The 22,302-nt window shown below is 43.9% G+C and overlaps 1 pseudogene; it reads right to left on the bottom strand.

Moving 5' to 3' along the window:
• Positions 1-14,349: 14,349 nt before the first annotated feature.
• On the bottom strand, positions 14,350-15,733 carry LOC113928010 (annotated as a pseudogene).
• Between the last annotated feature and the right edge of the window lie 6,569 nt (positions 15,734-22,302).

The following is a 22,302-nucleotide window of genomic DNA, read 5'->3' as shown; positions in this document are numbered from 1 at the left end:
AAGTTAGGAGGTCTACTTGAGATGCCTGTAAACATTCAACCCAAACCAATTGTAAGTGTTGGTTAACTTCCAGGTCAACTCACTCTGGTCCTTCTTGAAGCCTTATTTTAAATCCCCCCAAGTTTAATCTTTCACAGTGCAGTGTATTTTCAATGGAAGAGACCCATGTCTGCAAACCTATGTTTAGAGCTGCCATTTTATGAAGGCCTTTTCCAACTGTATACCACAGCCCAGAGCAGGTACCAAAAGTCTAGCCAGTTTCCCAAGGTGTATTCTGCAGACCTGAAAATGGGGGTTATTTGTTTATTCGGCTCCTCAACAAAATATTTATTGCATGCCATATACCCTTCTGAATACTAACTTCGGGGTTACAGAAGTGAATGTATCAAAACCCCTCTCTTCTCTTGGAGCTTATATCCTGGGGAGAGAGGCAGGCAGGTAGCAAAGAAATACACACACATTGACACATTGATAACTGCTATGAAGAAACACAAAGGAGATACATTTTAAATAAGATGGTCAGGAAATGCCTATCTAATGAGTGATCCACTTGAGCAGAGTCCCTAATGAAGTGAGGGAGTGAGCCATGCTGATGTCTGAGGAAGAACATTTTAGGCAGAAAACAGCAAGTACAAAGGCCCTGAGGCAGGACATCAGTGTGACGGGAACAAAATGAAGAGGAAAGTGGTAAGTGGTAGGAGATGAGCTCAGAGAGAGAATAGAGTGCCAGATCAGGTAGGGTCTCATAGACCACCATAAGGGTATTGGCTTTAACTATGACTGCCATTGGAAGATTTTGAGCAGAGGAATGACACGACTTAAGTTTTTAAAAGCTGCTATATGGGGGTGCCTGAGTGGCTCAGTTGGTTAAGCGTCTGCCTTCGGCTCGGGTCAGGATCCCAGGGTCCTGGGATCAAGCCCCGCATCGGGCTCCCTGCTCCGCGGGGAGCCTGCTTCTCCCTCTGCCTCTGCGGCTCCCCCTGCTTGTGCTCTCACACTCTCTCTCCCTCTCAAATAAATAAATAAAATCTTTTTTTAAAAAAAAGCTACTGTGTGGAAAGCAAACTAGGGAAAGCAAGTGTGGAGACAGAGAGATGAGGTAAGTGGCTAAAACAATCCAGGAAGAAGATGGTGACAGGTGGACTTAGGATGGTTGAAGTGCAATTGCTGAGAAGTGATCAGATTTGGGGTAGGTTTTCATAGCACCAATAGGATGTGCCGATTTTTTTTGCATGTGAACAGTTAGAAAAGGCAAGGAGCTCCCAAGACTTAGGGACCAAGAAACTGGAAGAGTGAACTCACCACTTCCTAAGATGGGGAAGATGAAAGTAGGCTTGGAAGGCAGAGGTCCAGAGTCTGTTTCTGACTATGTTCAGTTGGAGATGTCTTATACATCCAAGGGGAGCTACAAACAGATTATGCCAGGTCAGAAATGAGGGCTTGCATCACAGGGAAGAGTGTTCTATGGACGAAGGATCTGGAAATACTAGGTTCGACCTAACAGGTTGTTTTACTCTAGACCTTCTTAGTTTTTAACCCAAATATACTTTGTGAACCTCCAAGCGAAAGATTTAAGGCTTAGCAAACCTATTTATTTGTTAAGTTTTATCACTCTTATTATGGGGAGCTTCCAGCCACACTGTTACTCTATAGAATTCCCTTCGTAGAATACTGTTGAAGACACCAAATACTAGTTTTTTAATAGACCTATCTCTACCTTGAAGCAAGGTAGCACACAAAGCAATGAGTTTAGAATTTGTGTCCTTTAATCAGTACTTGATGACTTTTGTGCTACTTTGCATTTCCCCCTTGTGAATCAATAGAACCCCATTCTAGTTTGGAATGCTATTTTGAGTTTGGTGATTTGAATTGAACCCCAAGATCTAGATCAGCTCACCCCTCAGGGTGAACTAATAAAGTTAAATTACTAAACCTGCAGAGCAAAGGGTTCAACCTCACTTCAACGTGCCTTTATCCATCACGTTTCTTCAATGCAGTGGGTCTTACAGATTTCAGCCATCACCTGACTCACCACCTGATTTTATTCATCTTGATCGTGTTTAGGCTGGGACCTCTTGTCCTATCATCATCTTAGACCTCTTCCTTGATGATCTCATGTTCTCCCATAACTTAAACCACATACACACCAATGGCCCCCAGATCCAAATCTCCTGCTCCCAGCTCTCTTGAATTCCAGGATGAATTTCAACTGCTGTCAGGATCTCTACTATGGTATCCTAGGAACACCTCAAAACTTGGTCTTCCTCCTGAAATGTTTACTTTGATGTACAGCACCACTGTGCTCCTGCTGCCCTACAGAGAAACCTGGAGTCAGCCTCATCTCAGTGTCTCCATCTCTCTCCCTCTCCCTCTCCCCAGGCCCCCGACACGCAGCCATTCATCAGGTCATGTCATTGTTACTTTCTGAATCCCACCCAGGCTTCTTCCTCTTCCCCGTCCACTGATACTCCCTCAGTTCATGTCCTTATTCTGTTTTACCTGAACTGTCTCATGAGCTTCTGGTGGTCTTCCCGCTTTCCCTATGGGGCCACGACCAACAACCAGTCCTCCTTGCGACTGCCAGGGTTGCCTTGTCAAATGGAAAACTCCTCTTAACTAAAAACCATCCCTTGTCTCATTTTCTCCAGAATTAAGCCCGTGTGCTCAGGGCCACCTTCCCTGCTTCACCTCCCACTACACCTCCAACACACACAGAACAGCTCTTTCTCCCCATGACCTGAGCTTTCATATCTCCATACCTTTGCACAAGCTGGAGTTGTGCCTTCACTGGAACATGAAGGAACATGTCCCGCCCCGCTTCACCACTACCCAAACGAGCATCCCTTACTGGACCTACAGAAAATGAAACCTCTATTGAGAGTCTTTCTTCTGGACCCCTCAAGCAGTCAGATCTCTCTAGTACTTAGAACCTTTATTTTAACACAGGTTTTCCTGGACCTTTGCAGCCTGGAAATACAGTGGAAGACTGTGAATCATCTGAGTGAGAGTCTCCTGCTCTTACCCCTACCAACAGAAGTTAGGCATTGGATGTTGAGACAAACACTCTGTAGGTGGGTGTTTTTAAGGCTAATAACACTGGTGACAATGACTCTTAACATTCCAGGCAAGGAACCAAGCCCATGGAGGACTGAGGAGTAGCACAGTGGCGTCTTATAGAGACTGGAGCTGAGAATTTGTCCAGGAGCCAATGGGAAGCTCTTGGGCACCAAGTTGTCTTCTTGTCTCGTCAGCAGCTAGAGTTCACGAAGCTCGTTCTGGAGCTCAGTTATTCTTTCTATGTCTGCTTTTCTCTGGATCTATCCATATCTGCAGCTCTACCAACTGCCAAATCTCTCCCTACTCCAATACTCTCAACAACTGAGATTCTGATAGTCAAGCCCACGTTGGAGGCCTCTGGAAGGCCTTTAAAATGCTTCCCTCAGGTCAGGTATCCTCACGTGGGCCACACAGTTATGGTCATAGGGGCTGCAAGAGCAGAGCCCTCAGCAGTGACTAGATCCATGACAAGTACTACAATATCTTGTCAAGTTCAAGTACCTTCATTCTGTTTGGAGAATGCCTTGGTTCCTTCTGTGTCTACCATGTATACTTGAACCACCATGATGGTCTTCCACTTCCACATTTTGTGGCATTTACTCTTTTTCCCTGTTACCCAGATGCTCTATCTATGTATGCCTCCCTGGTTACTGCATAGATAGATGTCACTTCTGTTACACAGGTGTGTTCCTGTGGCCCCTGCCTTCACCATCCTCAAGTCAGCTTGTAACCTCACTATTGTTAGCTTAGTCTGCAACCAGGCTTGTGTCAGAGCACAATGGTTCTCATCTAGCTCATGCTAAACGCTCTTGAACCACAGGGAGTTTCCAGCAGCACCTATTATGATTCAGGTTTTTTCCTTTATTTTGCTTGTTTGCTTCCTTACAGCTCACACACTCTGGAGGAACCTGACACATTTAAGAGGTGAGACCAGGAAACAGTTTGACCACCACCCTCAAATGCATTCTGTCAATCCCCAGCCACTATCCCAAACCAGATTGGGCGTTTCCACTCTCTCTCTCTCCTCAGGGTGAGTTCCTTTTCCTTCGAGGACATCACCTAACAAGTAAACTGCTTATAAATCTTAGCATAAGGGTGAAGCATCAGTCGATTTCTCCACGGACTCATTGTCTGCCCCAGGAAGCTCATCGAACTCCCATAACCCATGACATTAGCCCCCTATGGCACGCCTACCCCACCAACCCCACTGAGCCCAAGTCCTCCCTCTTGCTCCGGGGATATACAACTCTGATTATCCTAACACTTGCCGTGCCACGTTAATAATTATCTGAGAGAGAAGGAAACCAATATTTACTGATACCTAGTATGACCCAGATTTTTGTATTAGATGCTTTACATACATGATGTTATTTAATCTTCATGCCCACCTTTGGAGAGGGGTACACCTCCCTCTATTTTACACATAAGGAAATAGGTCCCAGAAGTGACAGGTCCTGTCACAAGACCACAGGGCTAAAGAGGGCCAGAGCAGGAATATCACACCCGGGGGCCTGGCTGAGTACAGATTCGCCCCTCTCCACCATGCTGCCTCATCTTTATTTATGCCTACCTCCCCCGCTCTGCCCCCACCTGCTGTGAGCTCCTCCTTGGCAGTGACTGTCTGTAATTTGTCATTGTATCTCCCGTGCATCTGTCACACTCCAAGTAGGGGCTCAAACAACACTTTCCAAGCAAAGATGGAAGGGAGGAAGGAAAAGTAAAAGCCCTGGATTTTGCCTTACACTTAGTAATCACTTAATAGATATTTATGAATGGATACCAAGGTTGGAGAGAAGCCCTCAAAGCTTTCCCCTAAGGCAACTGGGTGATCTGATTGGCAGGACTCAATTTATCAGCCTCCTCCAGGCAAGCTTGGGAAACAGAGCAGGAATGATGGGGCTGAAGCTAATGCAATTTCAGATGAATCCATTAGAGTCGGGTCCCTGGACTGTTGGAAACTGGGACGCAGAATTAAAGTGCCCTTTGTAATTTATACTCAGACACAAACGGCATATGGGTAGTGGAATCCTTACTTTATATTCTGACTCCTTTCCTCTGGCCCTGGAATTGGTTATCCAATGATGAGAGCTTCCAAGAGCTTCCTTAAAGGAAGAAAGCTGGGGATGATTTAAGAGCAATCCTCAGCCCCGTCCCAGAGCCAGGTGAGCTGACTTGTTGAGCCCCCCAGCAGTCTTTCAAGCTTATGATTATACTATGTGGGTAATAGGAGGCAGGAGAGAGGAGGCAGGCAGACTGGGGGAGCGCCTGTCTGAAGAGAAGCTGTCAGGTTCGAGAGAGCGGGCAGACAGGCTGGAGTCTATTTCATAGTGGCCCTCGACCCTGTTACTGAGACACTGTAATCAATAAATCATCGCATATGAAGGTATCGATGTTTCCAGAGCCTCTGTGTGTAAGCGGGGTCAGCTGGGAAAGTATGAAGTCTGCATCCACGGAGCTCTCTTATTTAGCATTCATGAAGAGATAGAAAAGGATATTTCAGGAATTGCTGCTTGGAGCAGAAGTGGAGAGAGAGAGGGAGAGAGCACGTGAGAGCACATTTTAAAATTTACACCATTGTCTTATCCCTGGGAAGAAATCGGGGGAATCAGAAAGTTAAAGACTGCCAAGGCAGATCTCCATCTCTTAAGACTGCATGGACTTTAGGATCATAGGATTTTAGAGCCAGAAGTGACCTTTTGTGCATCTCCCTGATGTTGTAGATGAGGGAGCTGGGACGCACTGGGCTCATGCTTGCAATAGTGAGAAGCAGAGCCCAGGCCACACCAGGGGCACCTGAGGCCAGTTGCAATCCTGGAGTACCAGATTCCACCAGCATCTCTGGACTCAGCATCCTCCAGAAAACAAGTATAATAACTAGACCTAGTCTTTTTAATTCATCAAATGAGATAACATGTCGGATGAAAATGTTTTGCATGTTATAAGCCCTATAAGGTGCTATAAACCTCTGAGTAACCATAAGCATCATTAACATTGTTGACATTAAAAACCATTTACCCTGGGGCACCTGGGTGGCTCAGTCAGTCAAGGGCCTGCCTTCAGCTCAGGTCATGATCTCAGGGTCCTGGGATCGAGCCCCATGTCTGGCTCCCTGCTCAGCGGGGGTCTGCTTCTCCCTCTCCGTCTGCCTGCCGCTCCCCCTGCTTGTTCTCTCTCTCTGTGTCAAATAAATAAATAAAATCTTAAAAAAAAACATTTGCTTCTATTATATTGTCACTGTAAATAACAACGACACATTTCCATTCTTTGCAAGTGACTTTTCAGTTGACACTTCCTTTTTAACTCTCGAATAACAGTTCCTGTAAGTTTTCCTTACAAGCTCTTTTTTCTCATTATACAAAGTAATATATGCTTATTATAGATAATTTTCAAAATACCAAAAGACATAAAGAAAAAAAATGTCATCCATAGTCCCCAAACCCAGAGATAATCACCATTAATCTTTTGACGTATTTCCTTCTGGTTTCTCCCTGTGCATATTTTAACAGAATTACAATGGTATCAAACAGAATATTCTATTTCTTGATTTTTTTCATTTAACATTGTGAAACATATTTTCCTATATCACTAAAAACTTTTTAAAATGCCTTAATGGTTGTATAACATTTTCCCCTACAGATATACCATAGTCTACTTAATCATTCTTCCTTATTAGCTACTAAGTGGTCTCCTTTTGAAAAATATACATTAACACAACAACTAATCATGAATAAAGCTTTTCTGCATCTCAATCTATGAACAACATTTTAGGAGAGATAGAAATCCTAGGGCACCTGGGTGGCCCAGTCGGTTAAACATCCAACTCTTGGTCTTGGCTCAGGTCATGATGTCAGGGTCGTGAGAGCGAGGCCCGTGTAGGGCTCCACGCTCAGCTGGGAGTCTGCTTGAGAGTCTCTCTCTCCCTCTCCCTCTGCCCCTCCCCCACCACGTGTGCTCCCTCCCTCTCTAAAAAATAAATAAATCTTAAAAAAAAAGAAATAGGCATCCTGAGATTATAAATTTTTAAGGTTTTGATACATTTGTTGAATTGCTTTCAAGATTTTATTGGGGCACCTGGATGGCTCAGTTGGTTAAGCATCTGCCTTCGGCTCAGGTCATGATCCTGGAGTCCGGGGATCAAGCCCCATGTGGGGCTCCCTGTTCAGCAGGGAGTCTGCTTCGGCTTTTCCATCTCCCCTTGCCCCTCCCCTTGCTCATTTCTTTCTCTCTCTCAAATTAATAAAAATCTTAAAAAAAAAAAAGATTTTATCAAGTCACCCCTGTCCGTCAGAACTGTAGTAACAAATGACAACAAGCTAGGTGGCTAAAACAAGAGAAATTTATTCTCTCATAGTTCTGGAAGCAAGAAGTCTGAAATCAAGGTGTCAGCAGCGCTACGTTCCCTCTGAAGTCCCTGGGAAGAATATGCCCTGGAGTCTTCCAGCTTCTGGTGGTTGCCGGCAATCTTTGGGGTGCCTTGGTTTATAGCAACATAAGTGCAATCTCGGCCTTCCCCTCTGTGTATCTGCTTGTTCCCAAATCTCTCTCATAAGGACATGTCTTTGGATTTGGGGCCCACCCTAATTCATTAGAACCTCATCTTCATTTCATTGCATTTGCAAAAACTCTATTTCCAAATAACATCACATTCACAGTTTCCTGGGGGTTAGGACCTCAGCATATCTTCTAGGAGGACACAATTTAACCCACAACCCATCTCACATAGTCCCCAGCAATATCTCACTTCATATTTTAATTGCTTTATGTATACCCTCAAAACAGAAATAGATTTCCATAAAGATCTTCACCAATGTTAAGCATGGTGGAGAGATGACTTTTCAGGGGTTTTTTAGGTTACAGTCTTTTTTACATAAGCTGACTTGATATTTATGTTGATTTTGGGAGCAGCCCTGATCTTTTTTTGATGTCTATCTGTATGCCGTCTCTGCTGTGGGGCCAGGCCTTCCCAGAACCTCAGGGAAGGAGCTTCTATCAGGAGCCATCTGAATGAGACAAACCTGTGCTCAAATCCCAGCTCTGCCACTTGGCACTGTGTCACCTTGACCATGCACTTTGTCTCTCTAGGCCTCCACATATGGAAGGATTGAGCACTTAAGCCAGTACACGGTAATTACTCAGGACATGTTAGCTATGGTTATTAGTGTTTGCTCATGTGGTCATTATTGGCACTATTACCACGTTGCTGCTGAGCCTTCTCAGTTTCCATGTCATAGGGTCTGCCATGTCTGCCATGTCTGCACCTAGTCTTGCCATGTCTTGCCATGTCTGCACACTATTCCTGGAACACAAGCATTTTCTATCTGGCTCTGCCTCTCTGCTACCCCAGCATTTATTGTCTGGGTTCCCAATGCACCTTGCATGCTTGGATTCTCACCCAGATGTCTGTAGGTTCCCTGCAGGGCCTTGCATGATCTTCCTCTCATGTCAATGGGTGTCCTCTGCTACAGAAACAAGCCAAGGCAGTTTGGTTTCCTCCTTGTGCCCAGTCATATTTCAGTACTCCAAACCCGACCTGCACATCCAGAACTTGCTTTGTGTCTGAGCCCTCCTGCCCAGACATCAGATACTGCCTAGCATTTCCTTTCAGCCAGACCTTCTCTTCCAAGCACTATGGCTCACTGTGATTTTCCGAAACTTGATGACCTTTTCTGGATAATACCAGACCCAGATGCTTTTTCTTAGCCTGTCCAATCTCTTGTCTGTTCAAGTCCTGGTGTCAAGAATTGACTTTGCCAGGATCATCCACATCCCTGGCTTTGAAAGGATTCTTCAGTACCATCTACAAGAATTCCTGGAATTAAAAAAAAAAAATGGCGTTTCCCCCCAATTCAGCAGTTTTCTGCTCCTCAATTACTTTACACTCAACAGAATCAATCATGGGGAATGGGAGGGGAAGAGAGGGGACAGTCGATGCTAAAGTGGTCAGGGGCCATGCGATCGTGCACACATTCTCTCCCACTTCTGATCAAGTAGCAAATTATTTATTCCACTTAACAAGGTGAGGGAATCATAAAACTCATTTACATACATTTTATCATGTGTATTTATGTTACTTTGGGGTTCCTGCTTCCTGGAGCTATGGTCAAATCCATTAGAGATGAATTTTATCTCTTCTTAATGTCAGAGCCATCTGCTTGACCTCCCTGCATGCATATTCATAGTATCATTAACAGCGAGGCCATGCCCCTCCAGACAGCAGGCATAGAACAATGGGTCTTCCATGACCTGGAATGGCATGGTAAAAGATCACACTTTAAATGATGTTCCACACAAGGTAAGACTTAGTCCCATGAGTCAGAAATAGCCTCTTTGCCCTGCAACGCTATGAGTTCTCCTAAATGCTGCCAGACATCTTCAAGCTGTCAGGGACCGGCACCTTCGTTGTTGCCTTCTCCCGGACAAACCTTTTAATTCAAGAAAACAGCCAGAGTTTTAATAAACGCTTAGAAATGCCAAGACTCTAGTTCTGATGAAGGCAGATGTCTCGAGGCAAGATAAAAGATGCCATACTGGGTCTGATCCAGTTTCTCCAGTTGTGCAGCTCATTTCCATGATTTATAACTCAGTTTTCCGTGTTGTATTACGGGCCTATAGATAGACCTACACACACATGCAGGCCTATTGAAAAGCCCTACTGTAACATTCCCATACTCAAATTCACAAACTGGTAGTGGTGCTGCTCAAGGACTTGACCTTATCTTCCTTTATCAGGAAAAGGAGTGACACAGTCCTAAGAGTGGGAGATCTTTCCCTCTGGGCCCTTAAAGTCACTCGATCTTTCTAATCACAAGAGGGTCTTGGGACCTTCCCAGGGTTGCAACCAATATCTAAGGGTTTGCATACAAGAGGGTGCTGAGCTCAAGTTCAGTTTTTTTGTTTTGGTTTGGGTTTTTTGTTTTGTTTTGTTTTTTAAAGTAGACTCTGCACCCAGCATGGAGGCCAACCTGGGCCTTGAACTCATGAACCTGAAATCAAAACTTGAGCTGAGATCAAGAGTTGGACGTTTAACCAACTGAGCCACCCAGGCTCAAGCTCAGTTTAAGAAAACAACTGCAGGATGGAATTCTAGAAAATTGGGAGCTTAGCTGTTGTTACTATAGTTGCTTAACTCTCAAAGGATAGCATCTCATGGGAAATCAGATGCCATGGGATATTCACATGATGGAAGAAATGATAAACTGATGAAGGAATGTAAGGCAGTTGGGAACCAGTTTAGAATCCCCCTAAATCTGACTGAGGTTAACAGCTAAGATTTGATCATTTAAAGAACCGTTATTTTTAAGGGGCGCCTGGTTGGCTCAGTTGGTGGAGCACGTGACTCTTGACCTTAGGGTTGTGGAGTTTTGACTGGGTGTCAAGATTACTTAAAAATCTTTTTTTAAAAAGAATATGTTTATTGCCCAAAAGAAAATGAGTTTCTGCTGAAGTATACGCGGTCAAGAAAAGTCTTATTCACAGAACTTACAGAACTGCTTGGCGCATGTGAATTATTTGCTACAATCATGGTAAAGGGGAGAGGCTTATAATAAAGTGGAGGAAGCTGAGCTCTTCACTTTTTGAGGATGCAGATCTCGGAGCTGAGCTACACAGTAAAATCCACTTATGATTTGGTCTTAGAGGTCTGAGACTAGGACTGAGGTCTCTGACTCAGGGCTGTAGCCTGACATCAAAGGGCATTTCCCTCCCTCCCAACATGCTGATGACCTCCTAAGTCAGTCACCTTTCACATCCCTCTCTTGGGGCGGCCTGTCTGGCCCTAATCCCAGGGTTCTCAAGATCTGGAAGGTTGCTCTGCTAAACAGTGGGGGCAACCGGTGGTCATTCACTATAAAGTGGGAAAAATTACTTTCTCATACTCCTGGGGCTCTCAGCAAGGGTGACAAAATGAAACATGAGTTTCACTCTGCTTCTGAATAAGTAAAAACCTATTAGCCTACAATTCTTAATTACATTTTTTTCTCCCTACCAGGAATGGAGACTATTTTAATCTCCCCTTTCCTTGAAACCAGCGTCCATCCCTTTATTCTCAAGAGTGTTCCTTATGTCAGAGAACTGTCGTCAGGGGGGTTATCTTTATCTTCATATTGTTCAGTATGAACTAGTGTGCATTGACTTAGCTACACTGTATGCAGGACTTTGAAAAATGTGTGGTCAATCCCAATAGTCAGCCCCTATTTATTCATTTGATCTCTTAGCCAACGTTTCTACAACTCTCTCACTGTGTTACGGCTTACAGATTCAGAGCTATGGGTCCCCTCAGAAAGTTGAGATTCAGACAGAAAGAGGAGCGGGTAGAAGAGTTTAAGATAAGTCCGGAAGATTTGCTACCAGATATGCAATATAATTTCAGGAGTTGAAGAAAACGTACGAGAGCCTCAATGAAAGACTTGAAATTCCTATATGTCCTTAAAAATATGTTATACTACAAAAATAAAGAAATTCCCTAAAGGGATTCAGAAGGGAAAAAAGGGACAAGTTTCCCAAATAAAAACAAAAATTAGATTCCACAGTCCTGTTTAGAAGATAATGGTGCATTATTCTCAGTTTTGAGAGGAAAAGATTATAACCCAAGAATTCTATTCTCAAATTGTTAGTAAATGAAAATACAGATATGACATTCAGTTAAATTTGAATTTCAGATAAATAATGTATATGTTTTTAGGATAAGTATGTCCCATGTAATATTTGGTACATACTTATCCTACAAACATATTTATTGTTTATCTGAAATTCAAGTTTAAGTGAGATCCTGTATTTTATCTGTCAACTCCAATATAAAAAACATGTATATTTCAGACATTAAAGAACTATAAGATTTACCACACCACATTGTTTTCTACAACAAGTACTTAAGTTATTCACAAAGTATACAAAAATTTGAATAAGAGTGTCATGATTTAAGGGGGTTAAGGACTAGCAGTGAGCACTCAAACTAAATTCAAGAAACCAATGTAAATATGGTTAACATTCTAGGAGAAACTACATATTATTAAAAAGTAATCATTTAAAGGGAATAGAAATCCTGACAATTTGGAGTCTCTAACTGTCCCAAGAAGTGGATGCAATCAGTGGCTGGGGACAAATTTTTTGTATATTCAGAGGATATTTCACACCATGTAGCAAGGTTAGAGAGAGGAATGATAACACACCTCCTTATTTTGTAGAGTGCTGTTGTATATACTATGCCATTTTGTTCTCACATATCCCTGGAGGGCTGAGAGAATTAATAATAATAAGGCAGGCAAGCACACATTTCTCACCTACACAGTTGGAAAATGAGGCCTGGAGAGCTTGAATGGATCACCTCATGTTTAACTCCTAGTAAGCAGCAAGCTGTTGTCTTCAAGTTCAGAGGGCTATTCCAAGCCAAAGTGAGATATTCTGTTGGGGTTAGCCAACCCTCAAATCCAGCTTATTGTTACCTAAGAGGTCTGAGAAGCCACTCCCACTTGATAAATATTTGTTGATTAATTAACATTTTCCTGGTCCATTCAAGTGTTCACTGAGTGAGTTCCATGTACCCATTCAAATTCTCTGAAGTATGTAGAAATGGTATGAAATATGACCTCTGTCTTTTAGGTTTAAAATCTACTTAGAGGGGTGCCTTGTGGCTCAGTTGGTTAAGCATCCAATTCTTGACTTTGGCTCAGGTCATGATCTCGGGGTCATGGGGAGAGCCCCACATCACAACGGGCTCCACACTCAGCAGGGAGTCTGCTTCTCTCCCTCTCCCTCTGCCCTTCCCCCGACTCGTGTGTGCTCCCTCTCTCTCTCTCTCAAATAAATAAATCTTTTTCAAAAATCTACTTAGAAAACCAACACACATGGGACAACCTCAAGACTTCAGGGAAGGGCTATATTTCTGAGCCAAAGCATTATAAAATAGTATTAACAAAATGATTCTAATTTTTCTAATTGATGTATTTTTAATTATGCTTAGAAAGAAAACCCTGGAAATAGAATACTGTCGAGTTTTGTTTTATTCCTTGTGATTTTCTGCATTTCCCAATTTTTTACAGTGAATAGGAAATACACATCAGGAAAAAACATCTTGTTTTGTTGTCTTTAAAGATGTTTTTCAGAAGAACAGAACTTGGAAATGTAGCATTCCAAAAAGGTTTTATGTGATTATAGAGCTGCATTCTCTGCTTTGTGGCTCATCCAAATTTCCATGGGGTGTATTTCACTCCATATATTGAAGACTTGATATAAGAAAAAAAAAGTAAGATGTCTTAACGAGTTTTATATTGATTATTACAGGTTGGAATGATAATGTTTTGGCTATATTGGGTTACATAAAATAAAATTAATCTCACTTGTTTCTTTTTACTTTTTAAAATATAATTACTAGAAAAAAATGTTTTAAGGCGTAAAAGGTATTTTAATAAGTTGATGCTGCATTACTGCTCCATTTCTTAGAAAAACTCCAAAGATATCAGGGACAAATCAAACATGACACACCAATAAAAAAAAAAATGGACAGCATAACTACTTAAGATAGGCAAAGGCTAAGAGCTACTGTCTGACCTTCAGCACATAGCAACCCTGTTCCCAAGACTGTCCTAGGCCTATCAAGGATAGCAACATCATAGACACAAAAGGGAAGTTCTGGGCTGTCCTTACCCAGGATGAGAAATGGAGGCAACTGAGCACAAGATTTTTTATTTTTATTTATTTATTTATTTTTTTGGGACAAGATTTTTTAAAGATACACTCAAATGAAGATGTCTAAGAGAAAAATGTCTTCCTTAGGACACAAAGGGACGACAGGATGAATATAACAGAACAGGGTGTATGTTGTCCATGACCTCTGTGGGCATTTGCCTGAATCCCCACCTGCACATGTATGGGGCAATGCGGCTGAGGTCATTGGGGAATGTGTGTTTTTGTGGTGTATGTGGCAGTGTCTCTGGGGTTGGGGGGGTAAAAAGATGAGAAAGCAAATAGAACAGGATGGACAAAGAATGGAATGATCAAGCTTAATGGGGGCTCTAACTGGATCCTTTTTGCCATGGTTCCCCCCACCCCCAGGCCCTCAACAATCACATGAGACTTCAGGAATGCACCACACAGAATCAATTAGTTCAAAGATAGGCCACATGGAAATAATTTGTTAAATATCGCCCCTCCCTTACCCTCAGCCTCCAGCATACTCCCTTAGTGTTGTACAGTCAGAGAAGACTTAACGATTGGGAGGAATCCCCCACACTTTTCCAGGGCAGAATTCTGGCTAGTCCCAAAAAGGGTTCTTCTTTTAAGGATTTTGGGGAAACTTTAGACACTGAAATTTTTATCAGCATTGGCGATGTTTGGAGCAAATTCAGCTCCAGGAGCTGCACAGTTGAACACAGGAGGGGTTCCACCAATTGCCCCAATTCCTTCCGTTGTAGCAACTTGGCCAAAGCATTCAGTTGTTGGTGGAGTTGATCCCAAGGTTCCATCTGGCATCATAGTGTCAGGTCCTGGAGGAGCTGGGGTACCAACTGGCACTGTAGCATGGGGCATGGCACCTCTGTTGCTGATGCCCATAGAACCTCCCATAGCCATCTGGCCCACCGCATCTCCTGTTCTCTTGCATCAGGGCATGTTCCCTTGAATCCTTCCTACTGTTACCGCATCTCTTCCTCACGTACCTGCACTCCACCTCCTGCCTGAGTGCCAGTTGCTTTCCTCGCTGCACTTCTTGGTTGTGCAACTAACTCTTCCATCCTCCAGAGTTCTTCTCGACGCCTCATCAAATCCTGTCTCAGCACGACCTGGTGCTCGTGGCGAACAGCCTCCATCTCCATCTCCAGCTTCTCACCAGCTTCCTTGATGTTGTGGTCCACTTGGTCCTGCTGCTTTTCCATCTCAATGAGTGTCTTCCAGGGCATGGCATACTCATACTCAAAGGAACCAGGCTGCACAAATCTGGGTGGCTGCTCTCACTCCTTGTGAAATTGCTGGTTCTTTATAACCAGCTTCTCTGGAAGTCCTCTTCATCATCCACCTGGGCCTTGGGCTCCACAGTCACAGGCTGAGGAAATGTGGTTAGCAAGAAGGAAGCTTCACTGCACCTGTCCAGAGCCTTCCGAGCCACTGGCTTCCCTGAGAATTCAACAATGCCTTTTCCTGAGTGCCTTCCTCAATCAGTCACGATGACTTCATCCCGTCCTTTCCACCTGGCCACCCACAGAAAAGGCTTCCTGCAACAGTTCGGTGGAAACATACTGAGGAAGGTTTCCGTCAGTAAGGGATGCACTATGGCAGGCAAAACGCATGCGCAGCTGCTTTCCACGGAGTGCCATGTTGTCCAGCCCTGCTTTAGCAATCTCCACTAAGGTTCATGTTTCCAAGTGGATAAAGCCAAGAGGTATCCTGTGAATGAAGACTTTGCCTGCCTTCCCTTCTGCCTCAAATAGTTTCCTCATCTCCTCGGTGATGTCAGGAGGAAGATTGCCTACAAAGGGCCAGCTACGTTGGGTGAAGGTCTTCTCTCCTGGTTTCCTAAAATTCTTCAGGTCAATAGTCAAGTCTTCATTTGGGCTGCTGGCTTGTTGCCCACTTGCAGGTATTGGTGGCCGTGGTGGCCGTGGTGATGCTGCTGGTGATGCTGCTGATGCTTCTTTGGAATATGGTTTTGCTTCTCCAAGTTAAGGGTTTTATTGCTCTGCATCTCTGCACCCTTCTACCGACTGTTCCATCCTCAGAGTAACAGCAACACTACACAGCCTCTAACGTCCTAAGACTGATTACTAGAAAATCTTTAAATAACATGTATGGCTTGCATTGGTTTTCACATCATGTTTCAATGGAACAGTGGGGCTCTAGACTGATAGAACATCTACATGGGGATCAGATTTTCAGATAATGCTACAGTTGTGCCATTGGGGTGTCTACAAAGCCCATGGAAGTTCTAACTGGGCATGCTACCAAAACAGTGAGTTTCTATTTAAAATTAGGGGAGGGACATCTGGGTGGTGCAGTTGGTTAAGTGTCTGATTCTTGGTTTCAGCTCAGGTCTGATATCAGGGTCATGGGATTGGGGGTCTGCTTGAGTTTCTCTCTCCCTCTTCCTCTGCCCTTCCCGCCTGTGCTCTCTCTCTCTCTCTCTCTCTCTCACTGAAATAAATAAATCTTTTAAAAAATAAAATTAGGAGAAAATCTCAGCAACAGGAATCAGTGAATCTAAGTCAGGAATCATTGAGTAGGGTACTTTGGGTTTGTATTTTTAAGATCTTTCTCTACATGGTATATTCTTTTCCACTACAGTGTTTTGCATTTTAGAAAATATAAAGCAGAATTGCATTTCTACAGTTTGTGGAATAGACTCTACCTACAAGTTAAAGGGCAGGCGATGGATGGGTATTTAAGAGAGGTTCCTGGACACGGTGGTACATACACCGAATCTGGAAGGATGGAGAATTTTTGACAAAGAAATAGGAGAACAAGGCTCTCAGCCCGGATAGTGTCCTGGGCAGGAGACACATACCGAGCACTACAGGAGGTGGCTGAGAACCCAAACATGCCTGTCTTACTGCCACTCACAGGGATCACTTTTTAACTTCTTTGAGCCTTGGTTTCCTCGCCTGTAAAGCAAAGATAACAGTGCCAACCTCAGTGTGTTGTTGCAAGGAGGAAATGTGATACTTTCTATAAAGTGCTCAGCACAACAAAAGCCCACTCCACAGAGTGATGGTAACACACTGTCTCAAGGTACTGCCGACTAGAGGTCTGAAATCAAGATCTTCACCTTGATTACATCCTTTGCCATTCACAGGTCTGCCTTCTAAAGTAAGCTATTTATCACAGGCTTCATATCTTTGGGGGACAGTTTTCACCCCACCACAGGTGGTAAGGACCTAGAGAAAGCAGATTTTCTAACACTCCTGGAGCTCCCAATCATTGGGATATTAACCCCTGGTGCGCTGGGTCCCAGGTGAATGGCCAAGGGCTGGCCTGGGGTGAGGGAAGCACTCACCAGTAGCTATTTGCCAGGTGGGATGGCTTTACCAGTACAGGTTAGCAGAATATTAAGCCTGAGTGGGGGATAGAAAAGGAGAGAAAGAGGCTACTATGAGAGACTTTTTATAGGCAAAATTGATGGGCCTGGTTATGAAACATAAATCTCAACAGACACTGTGTAAAGAGAGATGTTGATGAAGGATAGAAAAGGAAAATGTTCACCTTTAGCCCAGAAGGCTGACTGACAGCCTGCATAGTTCCAATAAGGATCAAATACATGCTGGTTGCTACATTCTTTTTTAAATTTTTTTTTTATTACATTCAGTTAGCCAACATATAGTATATCATTAGTTTTTGCTCTAGTATTCAGTGATTCGTTAGTTGCGTATACCACCCAGTGCTCATCACAACACGTGCCCTCCTTAATACCCATCACCCAGTTACCCCAACCCCCAACCCCTCCCTTCTGTAACCCTCAGTTTGTTTCCTGGAGTCCATGGTCTCTCATGGTTTGTCTCCCTCTCTGATTTCTCCCCCTTCAGATTTCCCTCCCTTCCCCTGTGGTCCTCCCCACTATGCCTTATGTCCCACATGTGAGTGAAACCATATGATAATTGTCTTTCTCTGCTTGACTTATTTCACTTAGCATAATCCCCCAGTCCCATCCAGGTCGATGCAAACGGTGGGTATCCATCCTTTCTGATGGCTGAGTAATATTCCATTGTATATATGGACCACATCTTCTTTATCCATTCATCTGTTGAAGGGCATCTCGGCTCCATCCACAGTTTGGCTTTTGTGGACATTGCTGCTATGAACATTGGGGTGCAGGTGCCCCTTTTCACTATATCTGTATCTTTGTTGCTACATTCTTAAAGGGTCTCATGACTGCCTGTACATCTCACCAACCATCAATATCAAAGTGAATGATAAGCACCAGAGAAATCTTGTGAAAGTAGTTTATGGGTAGAAATTTAAAGGAGACATTTAGGATCTAACACTCCCTGCACATCCCCCAGCCCCCCTTGAGCACTAAGCATATAACCACCAGCTTCATACAGCAAAAAGTGCAGCTCTTTCGGCTGATGGGACCTGTCCCTGTGCTACTTAAATAAACTTACGGAGTTGCACCATACAACGTCTCAAGAATTCTTTCTTGAGCATTAGGCTCCACGACCCCGCAACAATATCCCTCTCCGCAAGAAAAATATAAGGGCTTCTACTCCAAGCCATCCAATGTTGAGGCTTCCAGTATATGTTCCAGCGTTGTGTTCTGGGTCCCAGTCCCTGATACCGCTGGAACAGCGGAGGACCCTGCCCGGCCCACATTAATGAATTCACTTCTCAGTCTTCAGACCTGGTGAGGATCCTGGTGTGAAGCTGCCAGCAACAGCAGTGTGTCAGAACAGACTGTTTACCAAGCTCCCGCAAACATGCAAACATCACTAAACCCAGGGGACCGCTCTAAATGAGGAGAAAACAGGTTCTTTCAAGACAGCTAGTGCCCCTGCCAGAAACTACTAATAGAGGGCTGCTTTTCCGTACCGTGTGAGCTGATTAGGAGGTTGATGGATCCTAATCAGAATGTGAGGTTTATTCATCTGTAAACTTGCAAAAGGAATGCTCTCTAGGGAATGTGAATCAGAAAGAATTGTTTCCCACTGGCCTGGCTTAACAAAAAACAAGACAATTTGCCTCTCTGTTTTTCCCGGTAAGCAGGTAGACTGGAAGAGAGATTATTTCTTGATGATCTTTTTCAAATTCTTATTAGACATCAGTACAGGCTTCAGTGATCTAGCAAATCAGCTTCTAGTATTTTCAATGAGAAAATGATATGAACGCTCATTAAAAGTGCATAATTTGACCCATGGGCCAGGAAATTGAGAACTGAGGTCAGTGGGGAAATTTAGACTCCATTCTTTGCACTGATGAGTAATCATGATGGGGACTGTATGCTTGATCAGAAAAATCTCTGGTGAACGCTACTGAATAAGAATTAGATGGGTGCAATTTGCACTTATTGCAAAAGTGGGGTTTGTTTGCTATAAACGTGAGATAGTAATAGCAGGTTGTGGTAAGGCTGGGCCTCATTCCACCCACCCCTGTCCCCACATGATCAATGTGAGTTTACTTATTTTTGCTGTTAGGCAAATATGGGAAACAAGTTCAAAATTTAATAGACTCACCATGTAAGAACAACTGAGTCCTTTTCTGTACAGAAACCCACTAAATGTCACACAGATTAAGAAAAACAACCCTTGCCTTCCAAGAGTTAACAATTTAACAATCAACTTTCATTGCCTAGGCAAAAATTATTTCCATTTCATTACATTCATTTGTTACAGATGCTTACATTTGATTTCTCAAGAGAATAGGAATAAGACTGCAGAAAACGCTTCGACCTATATTTTCTGAATCCTTATCTCTAGCTAATCCCAGAAGTCCCCGTTCACAGCTGAACACTTCGTTGGTTCTGTTTTTTCTTAAGAAATGTGTAATAAATCCCAAGGATCAGGACTGTTTAATACTCAGCCACACACTTTAATGAAATGCCCTAGGGTTAGACCAATTGTATCGCCAATCAGCAACTCCATCTTCCTGCATTTAGACACTCCCAAACTGCCTTCTCCTCCAAATATCCCCCAACATCTACTCCTGGCAAAACTTGTCCTGGATGAACAGAAATCAGTCACAGGACAAAAGAGGGGCCAGCAAGAAGACGCCTGGCCCTAATTTATTTTTCACACTTCAACAAAAGAGTAAAGTGGGACTGAGTCTGAGTCTTGACGAGAGTAAGAAATGAGAATGAAGCAGTGTGGCTGCCATTAGGAGAGCCCGCAAATCTCCTAATCCGGGAGTGCAATTGCCCAAGAGCCCAGGGCTGTGCTCTGAAACCCCTCACCAGGCTTCCCCCCAGGCCGGTATCCCCTGGCTGTGCCTGTGGTCACTATGGCACAGCCAGGATACTTCCCCTTTCGGTGGAAAGTACGGGAGTCTTCTGGCAGGAAGCTTTGCCCAGATTTCCTTAGAATTGTATTGCCATCTATATCCCTTCCTCACTGGGGTCAGACTTGCATCAGGGTCTGATGGATTTTCAAGCCTCTCCCGGCTTCCTCCCCTTTCCTTTCAGGCATTTTGCCTAATAAATTTCTCACACATTTAATAGATCTTGGTAACTGCTTCTCAGAGGACGTGGACTAACATAAGTGGGGATCCACCAGGGGGAGCAGAAAGCAGCTGGGGGAGCAGGGAACAGGAAAACATGGTATTGGTTTAAAGACCAAACTGACTTCCCAAAATACGGGCCACAGTCTGAGGCTTTATTGAGGCTCACTCAGTGCTCATTCACAGTGATGGCTTCGTAATCTGCATACTTGGCCAGACTGGACTACATTTCCCAGGATTCCTTTTCCTTCCATGTTTCAGGTCAGTATGGGCTCCAAGGGACATTCTCTCGCGAGAGTTGGAAGGAGGCAAAGGAGCGGCAGCCATCTTGTGGCGTGCAACCCCTGTCTGCTGATCCCCCCTCATGGTCAGGAGAAGGTGCTGCTGGGCCCGGGGTTACCCTCCCTTTCCGCTGGGTCTCCTTTCCTTTAGTTTCTCTGCAGCCTGTGGCGGATGAGTCCTTGTTCCGCAGTGTGACACAGGGCCTCAGCTTCTGCAGAGTCCTTTCATCGATAAGGTCAGGAGGAACAAACAGGGCATGGGTTTCAGTCTGCCCACGTGGTGTTCCAGCTTCTGCTTATGGGGGTTCTAGCCTGCCCCCCCATGAGCTTCCTTTCTTGACTGTCTTATGGATTTCGAGCACCAACATTGGCCAAGACAGCCTTGTGGAGAGTGCCTGGCTAAGCTCCCCTAATTGTGCACGTCCGTTCCTAGGAATTCATGTATATTTTTCAGTGATAGATAAATGTGCATACACACATATATGTACTTCATAGTTAAACCCTGAATGATGCACTCATTATATTTCCTCCTCTCGCCCGTTTGCTTGAGGGCAGCAGTACACTGGAAGTGGAATAGGCACTAGGGCTTCAAAGAAAACCATGCCAACCCTAGGCTCTGCTGTTTTAGACAGACCTGGACGTCAACAAGATAGAGGAAGATAGAACTGAATTGTGAAAACAAGTGTGCGTTCCCAGCCCACCGGGCAGAGGGGCAAGATTCATGATTTGGTTTTGTTTTTTAAACTAAATTATATCCAGCTTTGTGCCCTTACCTCCCTAGCTGGGAGGACATCCCAAAGCAGTTATTATTGGGTCGCTTAGCACCACCACCAGTACCCTCACTACCTCCCCATTGTACAGAACCGGAATCCCGGGTCTCATAGAAATGGACTGGAACCTGGTCCTTAGTCCCGAGTGGTTGCTATCATTTCCTTCCTCTCGTTTCCCAGTGCCAGTGTTGAGCCTGATCCTCTGGCATCTGTCAAGCATAGCTGCCACCAAGAAGCCTCTCAACATTCCAGTCCGGCTCATCCTAGGTCCCAAGGCTTCAAAGCCAAGAAGTCCAGTGATAAGTTCCAGAGAGCCCTATACCACATCATCAGAGGTTCTGACACCCTCAGGTGTGCATGGGGCAGGTACCATCTCCTCCACTCACAGAACCTTCCATCCTGCAAGTCCCAGAAACCAATTCTCCTTGGGTCCACCTACATATCTACCCACTCTTTACCTCCTGTAACTTTCTGTTATCCATAGTAACAATCTGTATGTCATGTGTCCTGCACACCACCCCCCCACACACACCAGATTTAGAGAAACCTGGAGGGGATATTGACTTTCACTTCCCTCCGGATAAATCTGTAAATATCTGTAATAAATCCCTCCTGATAAATCTGTAAATATTTCTTTTTTAAAAAAAATTGTATCTATGGGATTAAAAATCAAAATAACTTTTATGCCAAGTGAAATAATCTGACAGAGAAAGACAAATACCATATGATTTCACTTATATATGGAATCTAAAAAACAAACAAAAACCAGACTCCTAAATACAGAAAACACACTGGTGGTTGCCAGAAGGGAGGCAGAAGGGGGTGGGGAATGGGCAAAAGGGATTTAGAGGTGCAAAAAAAAAAAAATTAGGATAACTTTGGTTGGAAGGATGGAAGTAAAAATTAGAGGGATCACAATGTGGGCTTTTGGGATGCAATGTGTTATTTCTTCATCTGGGTGATAATGATAATCCATTGAGCTGTACGTTTATGATTTATGTGCTTATCTCCATGTATTATACTTCAGTCTTTCAAAGTTTAGGAAAACCCAAATGCTAAAACTGTAT

The sequence above is a fragment of the Zalophus californianus genome, chromosome 7, assembly GCF_009762305.2.
Source record: "Zalophus californianus isolate mZalCal1 chromosome 7, mZalCal1.pri.v2, whole genome shotgun sequence".
Classification (NCBI taxonomy): Eukaryota; Metazoa; Chordata; class Mammalia; order Carnivora; family Otariidae; genus Zalophus; species Zalophus californianus.
Note: the sequence above shows the minus strand (reverse complement) of the source record. Positions and strands in the feature narration are given on the sequence as shown.